Raw genomic sequence first — 25,544 nt, 5'->3', positions numbered from 1 at the left:
CTCCCTGTGGCTATGTGCCAGGGAGGAAGGAGGCATCTCTTGTTCAGCTGCTGCTTCTCAGCTGTCAGGGCTGCTCTGGGTGGTATGATGCAGGAATGTGACCCCTGAAAAGCAGGTGTGAGGCAGGCCTTTTCCTTCTGAACATAGGCTGTATTCTGAAGGGCTCTGAGAATCAAGTTTCTTGTGAGCAAGTACCTCCTACATGGGGGATTCTGGGAAGGGAGAAAATATGAAATTCTCTAGTAGTCTAGGGTTCTATTTCCTGAAGGAGTAGCCCCTAAATATCACTGCAATTACAGATCGATAGCTCATCTTGGTTATCTGGGAAAGGTTGAAATATATATAAGGGTAGACAAGATTGCCTATCTGGGATCTTTTTTGAGGTATGGGAGAAGAAAGAGGAGAAAAAAATAGAAAAAGGGACTAGGAAATTTTTTTTTCAGGATTATAGAAACTAGTGGGTGCAATGCCTAGTTTACAACATTAATTCATTGCGGAAACATTAGTTCCTATTTTTGATAACACATGTAAGACTAATCTAGTTTCTGAAGAGAGAAACGGTCTAATGTTTCTATCTATCTAGTAGAGTAAAAGAAAATACCTTCTGAAATCATAGTAAGTTTGAATTAAGACACTTGGGAAAGTAATGTAAGACGCTTCACACAACCAATCACACAAATCTGGAAGACAGTAGGAATGTCAGGTAAGAACCAGTAGGTTAGTTAAAGGACACAAGCTTGTCAGACATATCTTTGTGTTAGTGACTGGCCAGCTAGATCAAAAACGAGTACTGAGTGGCATGAAAAATAGTGAATAAATTAACTTTAGCTGTCTTAGATTTGATCCTGTAAGATACTTAGCAAAAAGTTTAGAATATAAAGTCTAAAAGGTCTACCTAGAGATAGAGGTTATCTTAGTCCTGAGTTGAGAGAGAAAATTTTCAGAAATTCTGAAGTTTCTTTCCTTCAGCCTTCTCCAAAATAAATAGCAGTAGTTTGGAGGAAAAAAAATGGAAATAAATACAAATATTTATATTTTATTGGCATTTATTGCCTAAGATCACTTTATTAGTTTAGGAACATAAAATGGATAATGTGTAATTAAGTGTGTTCATAAAAAGAACAAATTTTGTGCTATTAAATGTAGTAGTTTATTTAGGCAGCAATCACATATGCTAATTGGTTTACTTTGAAATGTTTTTAATTTCCCTTATACAGGAAGGGATATGCTGCTGACCATTAGGGAGCATGGTGTTTCTTGTTTTTAGACAGATTATAAATTAGGCAAAATTTGGACACAGAAGCAATCACTGCTCAATAAATACTTGTTGAACAAATAATTCTGGGCCATATGATTCAATGCTGAGGTGGAGAATTGGGGAGGATACAGTTCACCCATGTGATGTAAGTGTCTATCATGTGCCAGCCTAGACCCCTCTGCCTTGGGTCTATTCTACTATTAAACTGGCCTTTGTTAATTGGGAGCCCTGGTGGTGCAGTGGTTAAGAGCTCAGCTGCTAACCCAAAGGTAGGCAGTTCAGATCCACCAGCTGCTCCTTGGAAAACCTATGAGGCAGTTCTACTCAGTCCTATAGGGTCATTATGAGTTGGGACTGACTCGACAGCAATGAGTTTGGTTTTTTTGGTTTGGTCTGTTGGTGAAAGGTGGGCCTACGGGCTAGTTCTGATGTATTCTCAGGATACTTTTGTCTTTATTTCAGTAAGCACCTGTATAGGTTAATGGTTAAGACTCCGGAGCTGGAAACCTGAATCGGGCTCTACCACTCACTAGTTTTATAATCTTGGGCAAGTCACTTACTCTCCCTGTGCCTGAGTTTCCTCATACGTTAAATGGGGATAATAATAATCCCTATCTCAAAAGATCATTATGAGGATTACATATATCATGTGAGTTAAAATATGTAAAGAACTGAGAACAATATCTGACACTGACAGAGTTATGTGTTAGTTATCATCACTTGTTCCAGTTACAACAAATTACCTCAAATCCTAATGGTTTTAAACAACCATTTTATTGTGCTTACGGATTCTGTGGGTCTGGAATTCAGACAGGCAGGGCACAGTGGAGATGGATTCTCCCTGCTGGGCCATGTCTGGGACCTCAGATAGGAAAATTAGAAGGCTGGGGAATGACTGGGTGGTTTGGGGCTGGAATCACTGGAGGCTTCTTCATACACATGTCTGGCCCCTGGGCTGGGATGACTCAAAGGCTAGGTCTGCAGACTGAAGCGCCTTCCCTGTGGCTTGGCTTCCTCACGGCATCAGGGTAGTCAGATGCTTACACGGTGGCCTAGTGCTCCAGGTATGAGTATTCCAGCAAACAAGACAGGAACTGCGTCACCTGTTATGATCTAGTCTAAGAAGCTAAATAGAGTCACTTCTGTCATTCTCTATCTATCAGTCAGTAGACTTATAAAACTGAAAAAACCCCAAACCCATTGCCATCAGGTAGATTCCAACTCATGGTGACTCCATGTGTTACAGAGTAGAACTGCTCCATAGGGTTTTCTTGGCTGTAATTTTTATGGAAGTAGATCATCAGGCCTTTCTTCTGCAGTGCCGCTTGGTGGGTTCAGATTGCCAGCTTTTAGGTTAGTAGACGAGCACAACCTATTTGTGTCACTGAGATCCACTCCAGTTGATTTATAAGCCCACTTGAGTTCCAAGGGTGAAGTGTCAGAGACTCTGCAGACATGTATTAAACTAGTGAAATCAACTGTCATCATTATTATTAGAGTGAAATATTAAAAAAATTAGCACACAGTAAATCTTTGGCTATTTGGATCACCTAAAGAATGCATTGTCCTGGAGATGTGAATTTTCTAGTATTCTAGAATTTTCTAGGTAAATATTTTTGGTGACAGTCTTTCTGCAAGATTGATCTTCTCTCCCTCACCCCCCATGTAACTTTTTCTTAATGGTTTGAGGTCATCATTATAAACATCAATTAATATGATATGTCATTTGAATTGGAGGTGGGTAAAGAGAGACATATAAATAATACAAATATTTCTTTTTTAATTTAAAAAAATTTTTAAATTGTAGAAATATATATTTGTCAAATCAACAGTTTTTACGTGACACTGATTACATTCATCATGTAATTAATCATTAATCATGATTAATTGTTTAGGAAGCACTGAATATCTGTTAACGGTGATGGGAAATTTGGCAGTGGATATGGGTGATGGTTGCACATTATGACAAATATTCCTTGACAGTAATTATCACTTTTTTAGTGTAAGCATGACAGTTTTTTTCCAGGAGGATGCTTTGCATTTATTTATACGTTGTTAAGATTATGACTCGGAAATAGATTGTAACTGAAGGTACCAAATGAAAAAAGAACGAATATAAAAATGCACTTACATGCTCTGTGAGCAAGTGTCAGTGGGTGGTACATTTGAAAGCCCAGAGCTGATGACATTGTCCATTCTTTAAAAACTTTGTACTGTAGGAACCCAAAGCGCTTAGCCTGGTCACTTGCCAGGTAAAGGTAATGAGCACCCACAGAGTACACCAGAATCATCAGCACTGTAAAGCAGTTCAGATGATAGAATATGCTCTGCACTGAATTCTAAAAAAGTCATCTTTTGATAAGTGTTCAAATTGGCCAACTTTTTATTTTATTTTTTAGTTTTATTGTACTTTAAGTGAAAGTTTACAATTCAAGTTAGTCTCTCATACAAAAATTTATACATATATTGTTATGTGACCCTAATTGCTGTCCCTATGCTGTGACAGCACACTTCTCCTTTCCACCCCTGATTTCCTGTGTCCGTTCAACCAGCTCGTGACCCTCTCTACCGTCTCATATCATCTCCAGACAGGAGATGCCCATTTTGCAAACTGGCCAACTTTTTAAAAGTTGGGTATATCTAGCCTCCAATGCCAACAACTTAATTCACAACTTTAAAGTGCTCCTTGGACAGTTCTTACATTTACAGCTCAGTTGATTATATTTGCTCATTAAAAAGCAACAGCAACCTTTTTGCTTGAGCTCTTTTTCACTGAGAATCGCTCATAGGGAAATTAACCAAGAATGACTCAGAAACTGCACATAATTCTAACGGCTAAGTTTTCTGAGTCTCCTAGGGCAGGTGAATCAGTATTGTTTTAGTCTGCAAACACTGCCCTATTCTGAAGCTTTCCTTTTGCTTTTGCTTTCTTTTCTCTTTTTCCTGCCCCCCTTTTTAAAGTCAGAATCCTTGGCCCATGATCCACTGTCATCTTTGTTTCCTCTGGAGAAAGTGACAACAAGTCTGAGAACTGAAAGTGGGAAACAGAGAAGGTACAGGCCTTTCAACTGGAAGAATTTGCTATGAATCGGAATCGACTCCACAGCAATGGGTTTTGGGTTTTGGTTGGAGCTGGAAAGGATCATGGCACCTTTGAGGAACCTCAGGAAGCTCGGGTGACTGGAATTGCAGTTGGTCACGCATGGCAAAGCCAGATCAGATTTGGGAAGTTCTCTCAGAGGAGAGAGCGGAGTCCTTTGAAAACCCCAGGGGAGTATGGATACAGTCAGGGTCTTATGAGACATGCTCTGTGGCCAACGGCAGGATTGTATCTGCATTTGCCTTCTGTTTTCAATTTTCCCTTTCCTTTGGTTTGAGTGAGCTGTACATTCCGAGAAAAACAGTATAAAATTAGTGCTAGTTGTATATCATTGTTTGTAAAGTCTACCTTATTTGATAATTTAGAAAAAAAGATTCAGAAATCTATGATCTATTGTGTGCTGTTTCAGTTTAAGGAGTTTTAAAAAAAAAGGCCTCTCACACTTATAACTCTGTTTATCAACTATAAATCTCCATTAAACAAAACTTGAGGATCATCAACACAGCAGTGAAATTGATGCTCACATTGGTGACCTTCCAAATTCCAGCAAGATTTGTAATCTTCAGAAATGTTAAATTATGGTCTGGTCACATTGATTCAGAAAGTTTTTCAGAGAACTTTTGTAAATCAGTTTTGAAACCCCTGACTTAGAAGAATTTTTTTATTCAGATACTTGTTGCACAGGATATCAAATGTTCTAAAAGGTTTCCTAGTCAACTGATAGGTTATACTCCTCGAAGTGAGGTCATCTGTTTTTATTTTGTTTATCATTCTTGGCCAGATCACCACAAGACTCACTGTTTTAGGGATGAGAAATAGGCTTAAAATTGCCCTGAAAGAATATCCTGTCCTCCACTTTTGCTAGTAAAGGATCGTTTTTTCCCCATTATCAGTGAAAGGGACACATTCACTGCAATAGATGGAGAGAACAGATCTGGAGTTCAGAGCTTGACCGGAGGCTTCATCCTAACATATCGTAGATTAAATGAAAGAAAAATCATGGAACACAGGTGCCAAGGAGTAGAATTTTTTCTTCATATTTGAAATGCTCAACACAGCCTGCAAATCTGCCCCCTCCCTTTCCCCCAGGTAACCACACTATTTCCCCTTTGTCTGAAGATGGAGCTTCCTGGCCAGGTTGGGGGTATTCAGGTTAGAATCTGGTTTCTGATTCCTTGTCCACATCCACTCAGCCCTTGACCTGCATGCCAAGGTGGCCTGATAAGTTAGGAGTTCTGAGGAGCCTTTGGATAACACCGTGTATTCTTTTATTTTGGTTTTTGATAGTAGGACCACAGTATTAAGATTATTTTCACCAACAAGGCTAGCATTAATCCAAAAAACACAAAATAATAAATGTTAAAGAGGTTGTGGAGAGACTGGAACACTTATACACTACTGGTAGGGATGTAAAATGGTACAACTACTTTGGAAATCGATTTGGCGCTTCCTTGAAAAGCTAGAAATAGAAGTGCCATACGATCCAGCAATCCCACTCATTGGAATGTACCCTAGAGGAATAAGAGCTGTCACACGAATAGATATCTGCACACCTATGTTCATTGCAGCACTGTTCACAATAGCAAAAAGATGGAAACAACCTAGGTGCCCATCAGCGGATGATTAGATAAACAAATTATGGTATATTCACACAATGGAATACTATGCAACGATAAAGAACAATGGTGAATCCTCGAAACATCTCATAACATGGATAAATCTGGAAGGCATTATGCTGAGTGGATTTAGTCAGTCGCAAAAGGACAAATATCGTATAAGACCACTATTATAAGAACTCAAGAAAAGGTTTAAACGCAGAAGAAAACATTCTTTGATGGTTGCGAGGGTGGGGAGGGAGGGAGAGGGGAATTCCCTAACTAGATAATAGACAAGAATTATCTTAGGTGAAGGGAAGGACAACACACAATACAAGGAAAGTCAGCATAACTGGACTAAACCAAAAGCTAAGAAGTTTCCTGAACACAACAAAACACTTCGAGGGATGGAGTAGCATGGGCAGGGATCTGGGGACCATGGTTTCAGGGGACATCTAGGTCAATTGGCATAACAAAGTTTATTAAGAAAATGTTCTGCATCCCACTTTGGTGAGTGGCGTCTGGGGTCTTAAAAGCTAGCGAGTGGCCAACTAAGATGCATCAATTGGTCCCAACCCACCTGGAGCAAAGGAGAATGAAGAACACCAAAGACACAAGGAAGATATTAGCCCAGGAGACAAAAAGGGCCACATAAACCAGAGTCTCCATCAGCCTCAGACCAGAACTAGAGAGTATCTGGCTACCACCAGTGACCGCCCTGACAGGGAGCACAACAGAGAATCCCTGAAAGAGTAGGAGAAAAGTAGGGTGCGGAACTCAAATTCTAATAAAAAGACCAGACTTAGTGGTCTGTCTGAGACTAGAGGAACCCCAGAAGACATGGCCCCTGGACTCTCTGTTAACCCAGAACTAAAACCATTCCCAAAGCTAACTCTTCAGACATAGATTAGACTGGACTATAAGGATACTCATGAAGAATGTGCTTCTTAGCTCAAGTAGATACACGAGACTAAATGGGCAGCTCCTGTCCGGAGGCAAGATGAGAAGGCAGAAAGGGATAGGAGCTGGTTGAGTGGACATGGGAAATCTGGGGTGGAAAAGGGGAGTGTGCTGTCACATTATAGGGATAGCAGCTAGGGTCACATAACAATGTGGGTGTAAATTTTTGTATGAGAAATTAACTTGAGCAGTAAACTTTCACTTAAAGCACAATTAAAAAAAAAAAAAGGATTATTTTCAGAGAAACTGTGTTTTGGGGCTTCCCGTCATCCCAAATTCTTGGAAAATTGAAAATGTAATTTTAGACCAGTTAGTCCTTTTGACCTAAATGAAACTCTAAAAGCCTTCTCTGATCTGCTTGAGCATCTTGCTGCTGCTTCTAAAAACTTTAGATATGATCATCTTTCTTTTTTTTAATACATATAATTTGTTTTATTATTTTTTGTTGAGAATATACACAGCAGAGCACACACCAATTCAACAGTTTCTACATGTACAATTCAGTGACATTGGTTACATTCTTTGAAATGTGCAACCATTCTCACTCTCCTTTTCTGAGTTGGTCCTCCCCCAGATGTGATCATTCTTACAAGTAAATTTTACAGCAGCATTTCCCATTCCATTTCTCTGTTTTCATTAAAAGAAGCGAAAATTTACTGATCACTTACTGCATACCAGACGACTGTTCAGAGCTTTCTGTTATTTATTCGCATAACAGCTTTATGTAGTTAATCTCCCATTGCCATCGAGTTGGTTCCAACTCATAGTGACCCTATAGGACAGAATAGAACTGCCCCATAGCGTTTCCAAGGAGCAGCTGGTGGATTTGAACTGCCGACCTTTTGGTTAGCAGCCGAGCTCTTTAACCACTACACCACCAAGGTGTACGTAATAATAGGGTCTATGATTTTTCCCATTTGATAAGGAAACTGGGGCACCAAGATATTCAATCATTTACTCAAGTTCACATAGCTAACAAATGGTAACGCAAGGATTCTTACATTAAGAAGCATATTTGTCAAAGCAAAGCAAAACATGGCATGTTCTTTCTCTCCACCAAGTGACTATTTTCTCCTCTTTTTTATTCTTTAAATCTTCCTAATACTCTGGTTTCTCAGCTTGGTGGCATCATTCTCTTTCCTCTTCAGTCATCCTATCTTAACATCCTTCCCTTTCTCCAAAAATCCCCTGACCTCCTGCGGGGCAAGCTGTTACAGTTTCTTTTCTCCCCACCTCCTAAAAGTAATCTCATGGAGCCTTTTTTCCAAGTGAAATATCACTGTTGATTTGTATTCCCCTCAAGGGCAAGAAGATGCCTTCTTCTGCAGGTATTTTCTGGGTGAACTGCTATCTCTCTTAAGATGCTTTTTCTTTAACCAAAGGGGTCCGTTCATCTGACCTTTCAGTTAGCAGCCGAGTGCATTAACCATTTGCACCAGCTGGAGACTCCAGTTACAAAATATAAGACACTAAAATGATTAACTTCAAATCTAAATTTATTAAAAAGTATTAGATTTATGCAAAGGATTCTTCACTTTACCAAGGGAGTCAGTGCAATTTTGTTTTGTTTTTTTTAGAAAGTTAAGTCTCCTTTACTTATTCATTATTATTTGGGTTCATCAAGTCCAGCAAATTTTGTACTTAAAATGTGATCTGATTTACAAAATCCCAATTTACCCCAACTTTACAGGAGTGTGTGTATTGTATAAGAAGAGCTTGTGTGTATGACAAAGAAACACAGGCTTCCCAAACCTGATTGCATTTAAATCGTCTGTGAAGTGTGGCCAAAAACATTGGTTTCAGGTCCGCACTTACAGGAGTTCCAATGTTATAGCTCTGGCGTGGGGGCTTGGAACTGATATTTTTAACATGCTCTATGAGTGATTCAGCCACACAGCAGGTTTGGGATTCATTGTCAAAGTGGAAGCACTGTCATGAAAACAACCTTCAGCCAATGAAAGAGGTGAGGAATAGAGGCTTCATCAATCGCCTTGGTGTTCTGCCTCTGTCAGGAATATGCTGTTATTACCCTAAGCTTCTGTAAGAAATAACACCTATCAAATGGTTCTGGATCCTTCTCTGCTCCATATGTACAGGGAAGGAAACTTTCCCAGTACCTTTCCTCATTATCCACAAGCAAGAGCGTCTCCTTAAAACTCCCCTAATTTTAATGTAAGAAGTTAGGCAGGAAAAGAGGATTTAGAATTGAGTTTGCATTATTTAGGCAGAATGGCATAGTAAAAAGAGTTTTGCCATTCCAGGAGCTGTGCTGCTGGTTAGTTTTGTAAATCTGGGTGTTATATAACCTCTTTGGGGTACAGTATCTCTATCTTCAAAATGCGGATAGGGTGATGATAATTAAGTAAGATAATTTTTATAAAGTCTCTGGGATGTAATGGTTTTTCATTAAATGGTAGCTCCTGCTGTTATTGATTGTACTCTTGTATTATTAAAGGGATCTTTAGTTTCTTGGGGGAATACTGGCTGCTTTAAATTGTGTAGCTCTTTCATGAGTCCCTGTTGACTTAATGAGGTGGGTGAGTGTGATAAGACATGTACTTGCCTCTTGAGAGAGTCGCAGTCCTGTGAGATGCTGCTGCGTACGGAGAACCTGATGTTACCCAGCTGTAACAACACATGCTAATAGGATCTGAAAAGCTGGAGGAATCAGGTGGTAGGCTGGAAATGTCTGAACTGCTCCTCTCTTTTTAGTGTGGATGAGACAGGGAGCTTTGAGGAGCATAATTATGCAGACATGTTGTCATTTTATGTCTAGGGGTTTATTTTAAGGCTTTCCATCCTGTTTGTTTTCCTTTGTTCAAAAAATACTAAATACTATGTGCATACAGGTATTCAAACACGTTTAAGCAATGGAGCTTACATGTTAGTTTTTCTTTCTCAGTGGGAACATAATGTATGTGTGCCAGGGCCACCTAAAAAATATCTTTGTGGTTCTGAGATACTCCTTGATAGGTGTAAACACACAGGATGTGATTAAAGATTATTTTAATTTCATTAATTTAATCAAAGATAGGCGAGAAAGTGGGCAGGCGGGCGCCGTCGAGTCGACTCTGACTCAGTGGTGTGTGTCTTCATGTACAACAGAAAGAAATTTTGCCTGGTCCTGCATCATACTCACAATCACCGACATGTTTGAGTACATCCTTGCAGGTATTGTGCCAATCCATCTTACTGAGGGAGAGTCTCCGTCACCTTCGCTGGTGAAATAGTAATCGTAATGTTATTATATATAATTTGAGTCAAGATCCTTTTTTTTTTTTTTTGGTGTTTTACGTAAAAGTTTACACAGCCAGTTAGCTTCTCATCCAACAATTTATGTACAGATTGTTTTGTGACGTGGGTTGCAATCCCTGTGATGTGTCAGCACTCTTCCCTTCCCCACCCCGGGTTCCCTGTCTCCAACCATAATTTTTCCTGTCCCTTCCTGCCTTCTCATCATTGCTTTTGGGCAGGTGTTGCCCATTTGGTCTCATATACATAACTGAACTAAGAAGCACGTTCCTCAAGTGTGTTATTGTTTGTTTTATAGATTTTGTCCAGTCTTTAGCTGAAGGGCGAACTTCAGAAGTGGCTTCAGTTCTAAGTTAAAAGCGTGGCCAGGGGCCATAGTCTCAGAGTTTCCTCCAGTCTCTGTCAGACCAGTAAATCTGGTCTTCTTTTTGTGAATTTGAATTTTGTTCTACATTTTTCTCCCGCTCTGTTCGGACCCTCTATTGTGATCCCTGTCAGGGCAGCCAGTGGTAGCCGGGCACCATCTAGTTGTTCTGGGCTTAGGCTGGTAGAGGCTGTGGTACTTGTGGTCCATTAGTCCTTTGGACTGATATTTCCCTTGTGTCTTTGGTTTTCTTCATTCTCTTTTGCTCCAGACAGGATGGGACCAGTAGATGTATCTTAGATGACCACTCACAAGCTTTTAAGACCCCAGATGCTACTCACCAAAGTTGGATGTAGAACATTTTCTTTATGAACTGTATTATGCCAGTTGACCTGGATGACCCCCACGACCATGGTCCCCAGCTCTCAGTTCCAGTAACTCAGCCCCTCAGAGTGTTTGGATGTGTCTATGAGGCTTCTATGACTTTGCCTTGGTCAAGTTGTACCTGACTATATTGTGTACTGTCTTTCCCTTCACCAAGGTTAACACTTACCTGCTATCTAGTTAGTGATTTTCCCCCCAACCCTCCCTTCCCTCATAACCATCAAAGATTGTTTCTTTCTGTGTGTAAACCTTTTCTTGAGTTTTTATAATAGTGGTTTCATACAGTATTTGACCTTTTGTGATTGATTTATTTCACTCAGCATAATACCCTCCAGATTTATCCATGCTGTAAAATATTTCAGGGATTTATTGTTGTTCCATTGTGTGTATGTACCATAATTTATCTTTTCATCTGTTGATGAGCACTTAGATCGTTTCCATCTTTTTGCTATTTTGAATAATGCTGCAGTGAACATGGGTGTGCATATGTCTATTCCTGTGAAGGCTCTTATTTCTCTATCATGTATTCCTAGGTTGAGTCAAGTAACATTTTGGATTTTATGTTAAAATTCAAATTAAGTTGACACAGTGTGGAAAATGTAACCAGTGTCACTGAACAATATGTATAGAAATTGTTAAAGGGGAACCTGTTTTACTGTGTAAACTTCCACCAAAAATACAATAAAATGTTTTTTAAAAATCCAAGTTAAAAAATATTTTCTCTTTATGGATAAAGTCCTTTTATTATAGATACTATCATGGTGTACTTGCTGTAACTGTGTGGTAGGTGGGTCTGAGATTATTTACATTTTTTTAAGGCGATATCTTTTTATGATACTCTCAGAGGTAGTCCCAGGACTAGGAGCCTGGTCTCCTGACCCTGCTCCTGCTCCCAGACCTGTGAAGGAAGCACAAGCAAAGGGCTGCCTTCAGGGCGCATCCCCTGGGGTCCTCAGAGTTCTACAGGGGGTTGAATGGGATGAAAGAGCACCTTTCTCTAGCACAATGGGAGTTGTGCTCAAGCTACAAAATCCCTGGGATGTTACTTTAGTATCTTGTACAAAGCACCTGCAGTGATTGGATTATAGTATCCTTGTAATTAACTTGTGTTAGCACTAGATGGCTTTCTTTCTTGCTTTTTTTTTTTTTTTTTTTTTTTTTTGAGCTTTCACTGAAACTTTTTCCTGAGTAGTTTGAAAAACACTTTAAAAAAGACAAATTCACCTTTGAACTAAGCTCAGTAATACTAAAAATATGTCTATAACTAATTATTTTAAAATATATCTTAATTCAGTTGAAATATATGTATTGAGTGCCCATTATGTGCTAGAAAATGCTAAGTACTGTGTGAAGATATACAGATGATTCACTGATTCAACAGATAGGTATTGAACACTTACTATGATCTTATTTCTGCTAGAAACTAAAGATATGAAGGTAAATAAGAAAAAGTTCCTACTGTTAATTTATGAGTTAATGGGGGAGAAAAACAAACTAAATACAGAAGCTGTTTAATATATTGTGGCATAAACATGCATAGAATGCTATTGGAGCACAGATGAGTGGCATATAAAGAATAGGGGGGTAGATGACTTCTTGGAGGAAGTGACAATAGAGTAGAGCTTCAAAGATGGTCAGATAGTCAGCCTATATTTTTTTTTAGGATCTAGAATGTGCCAAAGTATGAGTTTTCCTAGGCAAATAAGTGGAAAAAGGCACTTCAGAGGAACCTTTTGGGAAATGTTTAGTATTTCTCTGTGGTTTGTGCAAAGAATATGTGGGGTGATAGACACGAGTTACTGTAATTCAAGGCAGAGTGTGCTAAATCGTGTTGTACTTTAAGATACAAACAAAATGCTTTGCTAGAGTAGGGGTCAGGACAATTAATTTTTTTTAAAAAATGTAAGTATATCTGTCAGAGGTTCTTGATTATAAGCAACAGCAAATGACTTTGGCTAACTTACACAAAAGAGGAATTTGTTGGAAGTATATTGGGCTGCTCAGAGAATTAATGGCTCAGAAAATGAGCAAGAACCTAGGCAAGGATACATCAGGAACCCAGCTAGGGTTATACTACTTGTTCTGTTAGGATGAGGTCACTATAGACATCATTGCTGCTCCTGTGCTCCTGATGGTGGTGCTGCCGTGGATAATTTATCAATCATCCTTTCATCTTTGTGTCATTTCCTCAAGATTCAAAGTCTCAGGTTGGAACATCTAGTTGTGTGAGCCTAGGCCTCCTAGCTTCTGGAACTGGGAGGGGACCCTTTGGCTTCTAAAATGGGAGTTAGAACTTGCCACGAAGACTTGCAGGAGTTCCTTAACTTTGAAAGTGTATAATTAGAGGCTGACTGACTATCAGGAATATGGTTGGTAGTTGTTGCACATATGCAAGTTCAAGTTGAAGCTGAAAATAATTAAAACAAGTCCATGAGAGCCAAAATACGACCTTGAGTATATCCTACCTGAATTTAGAGACCATCTCAAGAATGGATTTAACTCATTGAACACTAATAACTGAAGACCAGACAAGTTGTGGGATGACATCAAGTACATCATACATGAAGAAAGCAAAAGGTCATTAAAAAGACAGAAAAGAAAAAAAAAAAATCAAAATGGATATCAGAAGAGACCTTGAAACTTGCTCTTGAATATAGAGTTGCTAAAGTGAAAGGAAGAAATGATGAAGTAAAAGAGCTGAGCAGAAGATTTCAAAGGGCAGCTTGAGAAGACAAAGTATTATAATGAAATGTGCAGACTTGGAGTTAGAAAACCGAAGGGGAAGAACACGCTCAGCGTTTCTCAAGCTGAAAGAATTGACAAAAAAATTGAAGCCTCGAGTTGCAGTATTGAAGGATTCTATGGGCAAAATGTTGAACACCACAGGAAGCATGAAAAGAAGATGAAAGAAATACACAGAGTCACTGTACCAAAAAGAATTGGTCAACATTCAGGCATTTCAGAAGGTAGCATATGATCAAGAATCGATGGTACTAAAGGAAGAAGTCCAAGCTGCAATGAAGGCATAGCAAAAAACATACTTCAGGAATTGACGGAATACCAATTGAGAAGTTTCAACAAACGGATGTAGTGCTGGAAACGCTCACTCATCTATGCCAAGAAATTTGGAAGACAGCTACTTGGCCAATCAACTGGAAGAGATCCATATCTGTACTCATTCCAAAGAAAGGTGATCCAGCAGAATGTGGAAATTATCAAACAATGCATCATTAATATCACACACAAGTAAAATTATGCTGAAGTTAATTCAAAAACAATTGTAGCAGTACATCTCCATGGAACTGCCAGAAGTTCAAGCCAGATTCAGAAGAGGACGTGGAACAAGGGAAATCATTGTTGATGTCAGATGGATATTGGCTGAAAGCAGAGAATACCAGAAAGATGTTTACCTGTGTTTTATTGACTATGCCAAGGCATTCAACTGTGTGGATCATAACAAATTATGGATAACATTTCAAAGAATGGGAATTCCAGAACACTTAATTGTGCTCATGTGGAACCTATGCATAGACGAAGAGGCAGTTGTTCGATGAGAACAAGGGGATACTGCGTGGTTTAAAATCAGGAAAGGTGTGCATCAGGGTTGTATCCTTTCATTAAACTTATGCAGTCCCTCTGCTGAGCAAATAATCTGAGAAGCTGGACTATATGAAGAAGAATGGGGCATCAGGATTGGAGGAAGACCCATTAACAATCTGTAATATGGAGAAGACACAACCTTGCTGGCTGAAAGTGAAGAGGACTTGAAGCACTTAGTGATGAAGATCAAAGACTACAGCCTTCAGTATGGATTACACATTAACATAAAGAAAACAAAAAAATCCTCACACCTGGACCAATAAGCAACATCATCATAAATGGAGAAAATATTGACATTGTCAAGGATTTGATTTTACTTGGATTCACGATTAACATCCATGGAATCAACAGTCAGGAAATCAAACGATATATTGTGTTGGGCAGATCTACTGCAAAAGCCCTCTTTAAAGGGTTAAAAAGCAAAGATGTCACCTTGAGGAGTAAGGTGCCCCTGACCCAAGCCATGGTATTCTCAACTGCCTCATATGCATGTGGAAGCTGGACAATGAACATGGAAGACCAAAGAAGAATGGATGCCTTTGAATTATGGTATTGGTGAAGAAAACTGAATATACCATGGACTGCCAGAAGAACGAACAAATCTGTTTTGGAAGAAGTACAGCCAGAATGCTCCTTAGAAGCAAGGATGGTGAGACTTTGTCTCACGTATTTTGGACATGTTATCAGGAAGGGACCAGTCCCTGGAGAAGGACTTTGTGCTTGGTAAAGTTGCAGGTCAGTGAAAAAGAGGAATACCCTCAACAAGATGGATTGACACAGTGGCTGCAACAATGGGCTCAAATATAATGATTGTGAGGATGGCTCAGGACTGGGTAGTGTTTAGTTCTGTTGTGCACTGGGTGGCTATGAGGCGGAACCTGACAACAACAGCAAGTTAGAAGTTGAACCATCTAGTCTTCTGTCAATTATTTTCAGCTTTATAGTTTTCTGAATATATGTGCCAATGCTTTGAAAAAACAAAAAAACCCCAAAAAACAAAAAAACAGTTGCCATTGAATCGATTCTGACTCATTGTGATCCCATAGTGTGTCAGCGTAGAACTGTGCTCCAAAGGGTATTAAATGGGTCATTTTTTTTTTTTTTTTGTAGTAGATTACCAGGACTTTCTTCTGAGGCCTGAGTGGACTTGAACCTCCAGCCTTTTGGTTAGCAGCCAAGCACATCAACCATTTACACCACCCAGGAACTCTAATGCTTTGAAAAAGCGTCTCATGAATGAATACTGGATTCTGAGTCTGCAGATGTAGCTTAATCCTTTCACCCATACTCAAGTTACATTGAACTCTCCATTGTTTAAAGAGATGAAGCACATTCATGACTCAGTCTCTATGCTTATGCTTTTCTCATGTTGGAATATCTTTTCTCACTTCTACCCTCTCTCCCTACCCTGCAGCAGATTCACATCCTTGTCATTTTTCTTGGTTCAGTCCACATGTCTCTCTGTCCTTGTCATTTCAGCTCCATGGCACTTCCCTCAGTCAACTCATAGTAGTGAATTACTCCTGGGCCTCCAAAGCATTGTGGCCCTGTCATAGAGCGCTTACTCTGCACTTAAACTTGGTTAGTTGTATGTACATTCGTCTCCAGAACCAAACCATAATATCCTGAGTCCAATGACTGTCTTATTCATTTGTTTGTGTCTGTAGCTCCTAGCACTGTGCTCTGTTGAACTCAGTTGTTACTTTAAAGATTAAGCCTCAATTGTTACTTTAAAGATTAAGCATACTTCTGCATTTTGGTTCACACTGATATCTCAGAGATATTTCTAAACAAGCATTACAAAATTAAACTTCAGACAAGTTTAGATAAAACTAACCATCACAAATTTCACTTTAAGAGAGTCTAAATTAAATAGACTGGTGTATTTATTTCTCTTGTTTTCTTGAATAAATGGATTGATACAGGATTAGAATTCAAGTTTGGTATCCAGGAAGACTATACTATCTAAAACCAGTTATCATCGAGTTGATTCTGACGCATGGCAACCTCATGTGCTACAGGGTAGTACTGCTGCATAGGGTTTTCTTGGTTGTAATCTTTACAGAAGCAGATCATTAGGCCTTTCTTCTGCTGGGTGGGTTAGAACCACCAACCTTTAGGTTAGTAGTTGAGAGCAAACTGTTTGCGCCACCCTTATCATACTATGTAGGGGTTGGGAATTTGAGTATTTGTTTTTTTGTTGCTGTTGTTGCTTTCTCTCTCCCTATCTTGGGCTTCAGATAATGGTTCCTTGGGGAAAAAGAAATTGAGAATGTATATTCCACTGTGTGCTTTCAGTTTAGTAGTGGAAGATTCCTCTGTTTCCTTTATTACGCTGCGTGTTGCATGCAGGTGTTCATAGAGAAGGGTGCCATCACCTGTCTGTGCTTGACTCAGCTTTCAGTTCCTGGAGTTTGGATTGGCTAACCCAGATGAGCTAGCTAGGTTTCACATGAGGACTCTTGAACAGGTACTGGCCATGGGTTCTCCAGTCCCCTTCTAAACATTGTTTCCAAAGCATTTGTCTCCCTGAGCAGAGTATTCCAGGCTTTAGAACAATCTCGAGTTCTCCCAGAATCAGAAGACTTAGTTGCTTACATTTAACTTTGAGGCCTCTGGCATACCCAGCAAATCCCTTAGCTCTTTGAAAGGAAAGGTAGAAGCCACAAACTTGTTTGTTGCTGTGGTTAAAATCTCTATTATAAAGTTATAGACAGTGAAATTGTTTTTAAATGCATTAGAAGGTGTTGGATTACATATAGCTGGGGAAAATAACACCTGGGAGTTTTTTTGCATTAGTGGTGGCTTTGAGGAATGGGCATCTGGCCTGCAGACCCCAAAGCACCACTAGCAGCTGCAAAGGGGAGGGTAGGTACTGCTTCTTCTTAGGGAACTAAAAGGTTCAAGGAATTATCTAGAACTCCCAGAGACTGGCTTTGGAGGGATCTTTGACCTTTTCGTTAAAATCTTATTTGGTAGTGAGGCCATCGCAGAGGATAACGTCATGTTCTTCATCAGTCAGCAAGTAGTTGATGAGCATATAATTTATATGCTACTTGCAGAAATTGGAGCCCTGGTGGTGCAGTGGTTAAAAGCTCGGCTGCTAACCAAAAGTTCAGCAGTTCAAATCCTCCAGCTGCTCCTTGGAAACCCAATGGGGCAGTTCTACTCTGTCCTATAGGGTCGCTATGAGTCGGAATCGACTTGATGGCGATGGGTTTGATTTTTTTTGGAGAAATTACCAACTCTATAGAATGGTCCCTGCCTTCAAAGGATTTATAATTTCATCAGGGCAACAACACCAGAACCCACCAAACCAAACCCATTGCCATTGAGTTGATTCTGACTCATAGTGGCCCTCTAGGACAGAGTAAACCTGTCCTATAGGGTTTCCAAGGCTCTAATCTTTATGGAAGCAGACTGCAACATCTGTCTCCCATGGAACATCTCGTGGGTTCAAACCATGAACCTTTTGGTTAGCAGCTGAGTCTTAATCACTGTGCCACCAGGGCTCCTGCAGTAACACCAGTCTGTGGTAAATGATTACTGCAGAATACTTGGCAATTGATGTTTAAGTCCTAACTGTGTGCTTCATATCATAACTCCTAGGTTAGTGGAGAGTAGGGAGGCCAATGTAGTGGGGGAAGGTGCTCTAGAAGAGATAAATGGAAGAAATAAAGTTTATTGGGGTAAATAAAGTTTATTGTGCCAGCTGCAGCTAGAGGATGACATACTTTGCTGGGACTTGGAGAAGGAGAATAACATGTTCACAGGATGCTCAGGGGATGACCGAGACTGTTCACAGCTGAAAGAGGAGCCTGATTATCTAACCAAATTTTCGAAAACTAAACAAAAATTTGAACTTGAAGCTATAGTCAAAATGGTTATGGGCAAGGGAGTGGTGTGTTGGAAGTGGAATTTAAGGGCAGGTAATTTCCCAGCTAGGTCCCTGGGTGACACAAATGGTTTGCTCTTGACTTCTAACCTAAAGGTCGACAGTTCGAACCCACCCAGCAGCATCGCAGAAGAAAGGCCTCTGGCAGTCTGTTTCCATAAAGATTACAGCCAAGAAAACCCTATGGAGCAGTTCTACTCTGTAACACATGGAGTCACCATGAGTCAGAATTGACTTGACAGCAACAAGTTTTAGTTTTTGGTTTTAATTTCCCAACTGTGTGTGCAGGTTGGTTGATTGTGGGATGACAGATCGAATATTCTCTAGATTTAAACCTAAAGGAAATTTCTGAGCCTTCTATTTTACCTGTTAACAGCTTGTTTACAGATTCAGGATCTGGTCTTAGGGAAATAACTATTTACAGTGAGTGGGAGGTGAAGCAGATGAGTGGAGTTCCTTGTGCCTGCCTTCCCCAGAAAACTCAATTCTATTTCACCTTAATTCATTTTTCCTTCAACAGTGAGGCCCTTTGTTACTGCTACTATTTGTACTGAGTAAGAAAAAAAAGTCTTGTTCAAGGTCACATTACCTAAAGGCCTCTGGACAGTTAAGAAAGAAAGTAACAGCATAAAACCATAATGGGAAGGAAGTCTTCAGTGCTTCAGAAGCAAGCCAAAAGCTGTCACGCCCATAGAGAGCAGAGGATTCTTCATGTTGACAAATGACATGCAGATTTTATAAAGAAAAAAGATCTATTCTCAATGAAATGGGTCATAGCCAATATCAGGCAGAAATGTTGAGCCTCAAACTAGAATTTCATCCTTTGTTATGCAGGACAAACAGATCTCTAGCTTTCCTTCAGGGCGTGGGCCATGTGAGCTGCAACTGCCCCTCCCCTGAGTAGATACCCAGCATAGAACTAACGCCTATATACCCATCTCAGCTTGTGTTCCATTGCTGTGGCTTTTCCCCATATAGACTAAAGCTATGTGGGTGATAATCGTTAGACAAGGTTCCGGTTTGAGAGAAGCAGATGATTGCAAGTTACTAAGTGAAGATGACCTTGTATGTAAATAAACTTCATGGAGTCCCAGAGGCCACCACACCATACATATACACATAGTTGAGCCAGCAGAATCTTTGACAGGCCAGGGACCCTCCTAAAAACTTCACTGTTGCTTAGCCTGTGGGCCTGAACCAGGCCTTGCAGGGGCTTACTGGGTAGTGGTTGTATTGGGGATCTCCTGTGGTTTCTGTCAGCTCTTGTTCCCAGGCATAGAGAATTGCTAACAAAGAAAACAGTATTCCCCCTCATGCCATGCATTGTTTACCTCCAATTTCTTATTTCCAACATCCTTGACTCTTTTGGTTAGATCGTGTGCCCTGAATTTTAGTTAACAGAATAGACTCCATTTTTGCCACAGGAGTTCACAGTGAAGACAGTGAACTAGAATAGACTGGAAAGGATGAGTTCAGGGGTGTCACCAGGGGGCGCAGACCGCACTGGGTGACACTGTCAGAGGGGGTGACACCAAAATGACTATAAATTTTTTGTACAGTGTTTCAGCATAAATTTATTATTTTTTATAAAAATATTCCTATAGTTATAACAACAAAAACATTTTTTGTAAGCTCAGCTTACATGTGTCAGTATACTTACAGGGCTAAAACTCTATGCTGATTTACTTTTTGAACCTTCTAATGTGCTCTGGTGGGAGCTGTCATTATCACCCAATTTCAGTGATGCTTCGAATCCCATAGTTTCATCTGTGCTCGCTATAAGCATGTGCTATTGTTTTTGTTGGTGGTGGTGTTTTTATAGTCGCTGATTTTGTCAAATTTTCTGGTATTTTAGCTACAATATTGTAATTTATATTTGTGAACATGTATCAAATAGCTGTTTTGAGAATGAAGTAATAATTAAATGAATGATATATGGGAATTATAATTTATGAGTAACATCAGTACAAAAAACGTTAGTAAGGATTCTGTATGGTCTGGTACAAGAAGAAGTCCATGGAGGGTGACGCCATCCCTGGTGATACCACTGGATGAGTTATGTGTGGGATAAGACCAGGGCCTCTCATATTTATGCCGTATGGGCCAGAAATCTGATGCAGAGAACCCTGTGACACACATGATTATCACTTTACCTAGTCTTACAAGTGATTCCTGGGCCGTCTGTCTGCAGGGTCAGTTCTGATCTCCTACTGGGCTCTTCTGCCTCTCTGAGGAATGGTGGGCAGCAGTGGGAATGTAGCTGTCAGTGAGGGCCAACAACTGTGTGCCAAAAAAGAAGTCTTGAATGAGCATCTTCAATGATCGTTGACACGTAATTGGGTATTCTGTCCTTTAGTTTAGTCTGCACGTGTGTGTGTGTAGTGCATTAGTTCTCTCATAACATTGAGGCCTGTGAAAAAAATGATTAAAGGTTGCACATCTCTGGAGTCCTCTGTCTCAGGCCCCCATGAGGGACTGTTCTCTGTTTAGTGTCCTGTGGCCTGGAGCTCTTGAGCCTTATCTAAGCTGGCAGGCCATTGGATAAGGTGTGGGAAAGTAATTTTTACCAATGTCGTAGTGACTATTAATGGCTAATGAAGGGGTTCTTTACTGGGCTATTTACACACATACACACACTCCTTTATACACCTATACACCCATTTAGATAACATATCCATATACATTTACTTCTTTACCTTAGGTTGCAATTTTATTAGCACTTTGCTCTATGCTGTCACATAAAATTCCTGGCCATGCAACTCATAGGGGTCACCCAAAGTTTGTAGTATGCTGGCACATGCCATTCTTTACCAGATCTATTTAAAGAAAACACCATGCATTTTGTTTTTCTTGAAGCATATGGATCCTCAACTCCTCTGTTACTCTGATTTGATGAAAGCAGTGGGAGTAGGGGCACAGAAAGGCTTTTTTTTTTTGGTCCATTTGCACTGTTCTCTTAGCATAGAGGGTCTTGACTTTGGCTGAACATTTGAATCATTTAAGGAGCTTTGAAAAACGCAGGTACCCACTCCCTGTCCCCAGAGATTCTAATGGAAGAAGCCTGGGATGAGGCCAGGTAATGTGGTTTTAAAAGTTCACCAGGTGATTCTACTGTGCAGCCAAGGTTGCATCTTGCACCCTGTCTCATCCACCAACATTTTCCCCTTGGTTGAAGCAGAAGCCAAGTCAGGATTCGCCTTTGGATGTAGTCCATCTATGATTCCTAATTTTAGCCCTAGACTTTTAGATTTATAGATGTAGAAGATGAGGCCCAGAAAGGGGATACATTTCTTTCCAGGCTAGTCCCTCCAGGTCAGCCCAAAAGAGAGCACTGACAGATACTGTCTTAGGCATTGGGAACGGTCCTTTTAGACAGATCCTCACCCTCACAACCTCATAACACGGTTTATATTCGTCTCCAAGACAAGAGTCACAACTACATTACTTACTTTAAAACTTACAAAATAAATATTCCAGATGCCAAAATCTTTTATTCTCTCTAGTCCAGATGTGCATATGATACATGTGAGCATACGTGCGGTACGATTTTACGTGTTGAGGTAAAGAAACGCAGGAAGGAGATGAGTACATTTTCATCTTATGGTCACTCAGTATAATTGTCTGTTACTACTAGCTTTGGTCTTGTGGGAAATGGCTAGACAGCAAAACTTAGCAAGAATTTTCAAATTGCCAGTTGTAAGCAATTGCTGAAAAGCATTATTTTTCTTCTAATGGAATTTTCTTTTGGGCAAGGATTTTAATTAAAAAAAAAAAAATAGCGCGACTCTTTCCCCAGAGTAAACGAAATGACTTTTGCAATAAAAAGCCTTAAACTTGGTGCCCAGGCAGAGCAATCCATGCAGAGGGAAGAGAGCCGGGCCCATCCTGCTGAATGTTCCCACGGATGTTGTATGTGCCCTATCGGTGTTGTTGTAGTGGTATCTCATGTCCAGTTTCTGTAGGATTGAATACAGTGTCACATTTAATTGGAACAGGAAGCACACTCCAGTTTGTGTGAGGCAGATAAACTGGAGCTGAAAGGCCAGCACTTGGCAGAGGGCCCTAACCCATTGCCCCAACTGCATGCTGCAACATGAGACTCCAGAAACCTTTGAGTGAGGCTGCGTGCTCCTTGCTGGGCTGGGACATTCTCTTGCTGACACATGGTCTGGCAAAATGACCACCCCTCTTTGTATCTTTTATGTATTCTGAGAGACAGCTGCTCTTCCCATTTTAATTTTCCTTTTTTTGACGTCTTCACCTCCTTCCTTCCTCTCCCCCACCTTGACCATTCCGAACTTTGTGACTTGTCTGCTTACGCAGCAGCGCACTTGAGTTTGCTGCTGCTGCTTCTGCCTTTGGAACTGGGTTTTGTGGAAAACATACTGGAGCCTTCGCTCAGCGTGTCTTGAAGATTTTTCTTTGACCTCACGGGTCATTTGGTGGGTGGCTGGACTTGTGATCATTCTGAATAGTAACTCTGGAATTTTATGAATCAAAAAGACAGAGCTCCCATTACCAATGGAAATGTGAGAGAATGCCTCGTGGGCTCTTGTGAGTCACACAGGAAGGAGGGAGGGTTTTATTGGCACTAATATACACTATGCTTTTTTCCTCCCAGGTCCCCCTCCTGTTTGTTATAGTTCCAGTAGTCCTGTCCAGATTCTAGAAGACCCCAACTACTTTTTCCCAGACTTTCAGCTGTATTCTGGGAGGCATGAAGCATCTGCGTTGACTGCAGAGGCAAACAGTGGCATCAAGGAAAAAGGCAGTAAGTCCTGTTACTGGCTCTTGTGTCAGAAAAGCTAAATGACGTTATGGTTCACATTTTTAGCTCTTTTGCACAATTCAAATTTTTCTTTATTCTCTACCCTTGTTTTAAACATCAGCCTATTGGATTATTTGTTGTTTCTTAATTGGAAGGTACCTTATTTTTAATCATATTGTGCTGTGGGCGTTTAGAGACTATTTTATTATAACATGATTACAACATATGACTCTCTCTATTGATTTTAGGTATGTAGGGACTTTAGAATTGTACCACTTTTACCATTTTCCTTTATTGGATTCCTAAATACTTTTTCCTAGCCTTTCCCAGAATCTTTCTTTTTGACTTCTCTGCTTTCAGGTTTTTCTCTTTTAGCAAAGAATTCAGAAGTTCAGAAGAAATAATTCAAAACTTGAGTGGGGAGGGAACTGCCTCCTTTGTAAAAAAAAAAAAAATTCTATCCTTTTTTGGGGGCTTTTTTTTTTTTTTTTTTTAAATAGGAAATCTTTAAAACCACTTTAGAGAAGGATCTCCTGGCTCTTGCCTAATTTGCTGATAGCTCCGTTCTCAGTGAAAAGGAAATTCAGTAGTTTCTATGCTTGGCTAGACCCCAGTCCCATTATTATTTATCCAAATAAATAATTTTCCTTTAGGAATATCACTTTGTTTTTATTTGAGTTTCTATTCAAAGTTTATTTAAGTTTTAAAATTTTTATTCACATGTACTTGTTCCATTAAGCCTTTCAGATCACTGACCCCAAAGGAAGGACTGTGTCCTCTTTTCTCTTGTATCCCCAGCACAGTCAGGATGCCTGAAATATAATAGGTTCACAGTAAATATTTGTAGAGTGAATGAGTGGACAGTGCAACCCACATTGACCTCTCCAGCTTGGGGTTGCTCATTATTTATTGCAATTATTTGGCAGCTGATCTTGTGTGGACTTTTAATAATCTGTTTTTATGGTTTAAAATTTACTGTTGCACTTTGGGTTACATTCATCTACAATGTACATCCTCTGAAGCCAAAGAGTAAGTTTGAATTTATTCCACATACCATCTTATGACCAAAAAACCAAACCAACCCCATTGCAGTTGAGTTAATTCTGACTCATAGCAACCCTATAGGACAGAGTAGAACTGCTCCATAGGGTTTCCAAGGAGTGGCTGGTGGATTCGAACTGCCGACCTTTTGGTTAGCTGCCGTAGCTCACCGTAACTCTTAACCACTGCACCACGAGGGCTCCCATCCTATGAGGTAGATATTAATTCTCCGCATTTTATAATGACAGAGGTTCAGAGAAGCCAAGTAACTTGCCCAACGTCGCAGAGATGTGGTTTTTTGTTTGGGGAGTGATATGATCACAGTTGAACTTCAGGAACCAGTTTGTAAAATTAATTTGATAATTTAATTTGTCCAGCAGCTATTTCCTGAGTATCCTGTGTGCATCAGGCGGTGTTCTGAGCACTGGGAATACAGCACATGAATTTAACAGACATAGTCTCTGCCCTCTGGAGTTTTAATTCTGCCTCATTTTATGGGGAATGAGTAAAATAACAGAGAGAGTTTAGTACAGTACTTGGCATATCATATGCATGTTAAAATTGTTTTTGTGGTTGTTATTGTCGTTATTCCTAGCAAAGTTGGAGATTGGGCATGGAAATAACAAAGGGTTGGCAGAGATGTTTAGAAGGTTGAATTTACAGGTAGCCACTGAGCACACAGCAACAACAACTGGTTGAATTCCCAGGTTTCTGACTTGACAAAAGGCAAGGAATACAGATTTGGGGGGACAGGCAGTTGGGAGGGGTGAAGAAGACCTGTTGAGTTTGAAGGATTATGGGCCATTGGCTGCTGGTTGTAGATGTGCAAGTTGTGAGTCAGAAGCTGAAGACAAGTTGTTGATGTGGTGACCCAGGGGGATTCTGTTGAGTGAGAGTGGAGGGCACTCAGGACAGAGCTGTAGGAAACACCACAATTTAAGGGGTAGGTTGAGAAAAAGGAGCCAGAGAGGATTGTACAGAGAGGCAGGAGCCAAAACCAGGAGGAAGGTGACCTGGAAGCCAAATTAGGAGAGCATTTCAAGAAAGAGATGATCAGCCATGTCCAGAAAGATTAGCTGTGCGATATGAGAACTGGAAAGTTCTCAGTGGATTTGGTTACTACTCAGAGCAGTAGGGAGGGGAGGGCAACGAATGGAGCATTTTGGAGCTGAAAACAGCAGGCGTGGATTGCTAACTGGGGTCGAAGGGAAGGAGAGAGATACAGGGTGGTAATTTGAAGTATATGGTAGGGCCAAGAACAGGTGGTTTCTTTTTGTTTGATTTTGTTTTTTGCGTATTTTATATACATACATACATATATATACAT

General features: G+C 40.1%; 1 protein-coding gene across 1 annotated transcript in view; it reads left to right on the top strand.

The window, feature by feature from the left end:
• The window catches only part of AMOTL1 (angiomotin like 1), a 127,581-nt gene that overhangs the window by 32,677 nt on the left and 69,360 nt on the right, over nucleotides 1-25,544 (top strand). The window contains exon 2 of the mRNA XM_023739832.1: nucleotides 23,030-23,179. The gene's annotated coding sequence lies outside the window, so the exon portion shown is untranslated. The remainder of the gene's footprint in view (nucleotides 1-23,029; nucleotides 23,180-25,544) is intronic.

The sequence above is a fragment of the Trichechus manatus genome, unplaced genomic scaffold (genome assembly GCF_000243295.1).
Source record: "Trichechus manatus latirostris isolate Lorelei unplaced genomic scaffold, TriManLat1.0 scaffold00141, whole genome shotgun sequence".
Lineage (NCBI taxonomy): Eukaryota > Metazoa > Chordata > Mammalia > Sirenia > Trichechidae > Trichechus > Trichechus manatus.
This window is presented reverse-complemented; position numbering and strand designations above follow the sequence as displayed.